Source organism: Struthio camelus, chromosome 4 (assembly GCF_040807025.1).
Source record: "Struthio camelus isolate bStrCam1 chromosome 4, bStrCam1.hap1, whole genome shotgun sequence".
NCBI lineage: Eukaryota > Metazoa > Chordata > Aves > Struthioniformes > Struthionidae > Struthio > Struthio camelus.
In genome coordinates, this window is record NC_090945.1 from 40,655,588 (window position 1) to 40,656,369 (window position 782).

The window sequence follows — 782 nt, forward strand, 5'->3', positions numbered from 1 at the left end:
CACAAGTTCAAGATGAAGCTTGACTGACGTGCACAGCTAACATGGAAGTACTGTAATCTAACTGAAGTCGTTGTACAGGCAACACACCAGTTTCTGCAGCCACTGTTGTTAGTCCCTTGGTTCATACAGACTTAAGCACACTTGACATCAATTGCATCGAGATGTGACATGTTTTATAAGAAAAAAAAACATTTAAAATGAAAAAAAATATTTTTAGGTATTTTCACAAACAAAAACTGGCTTTTAAATAAATTTGCTTCCATAATGGTTGAATATGACAAACGAGAGGGAAAAAAAAAAAAGAAAAGAAAAAGAATTTAGACTGCGAGGAAGTGGAATATCAAAATAAGGCTTAAGACATCAATTCCGTATTTTTCAGAGCCAAATATGTAATGCTGAGAAGAGAAAAAAATCAATAATAATTAAAAGGTTGAAAACTTGTAATTTAATATTGTTATTAAAACTTTGCTGTATGTCCTGTTCTTTAACATTTGGTGTTAATATCAAATTACTTGGCAATGCTTGACATTTGAAATAAACTTTTTCTATGGTTTTATTTGCAAGTGGTTCCATTAATCTTACTAGTACAGTTGGGTTCTAAAGAGTCTTAAATCTAAAAGGACACTGTCAAGGTTGGGTCAGTGTAAGTTTTTGGCAGTGTCACCATCCCCAGCTCATTTGAATCTGTTCAACAGTTTTTTCTTTAGGTGAGCCCAAGCTGTAATGCTCAAATACGGATTTGGAACTCTGAAGATCAAAGGTATTCTAGGTTGGAGTGATGC

At 33.5% G+C, this 782-nt stretch overlaps 1 protein-coding gene across 1 annotated transcript in view; it reads left to right on the plus strand.

Annotated features, from left to right (window-relative positions):
• GRIA2 (glutamate ionotropic receptor AMPA type subunit 2) overlaps window positions 1-82 on the plus strand; it is a 91,150-nt gene extending 91,068 nt beyond the window's left edge. The window contains exon 17 of the mRNA XM_068942388.1: window positions 1-82. This exon is cut by the window's left edge and continues 340 nt beyond it. The gene's annotated coding sequence lies outside the window, so the exon portion shown is untranslated.
• Window positions 83-782: the final 700 nt, after the last annotated feature.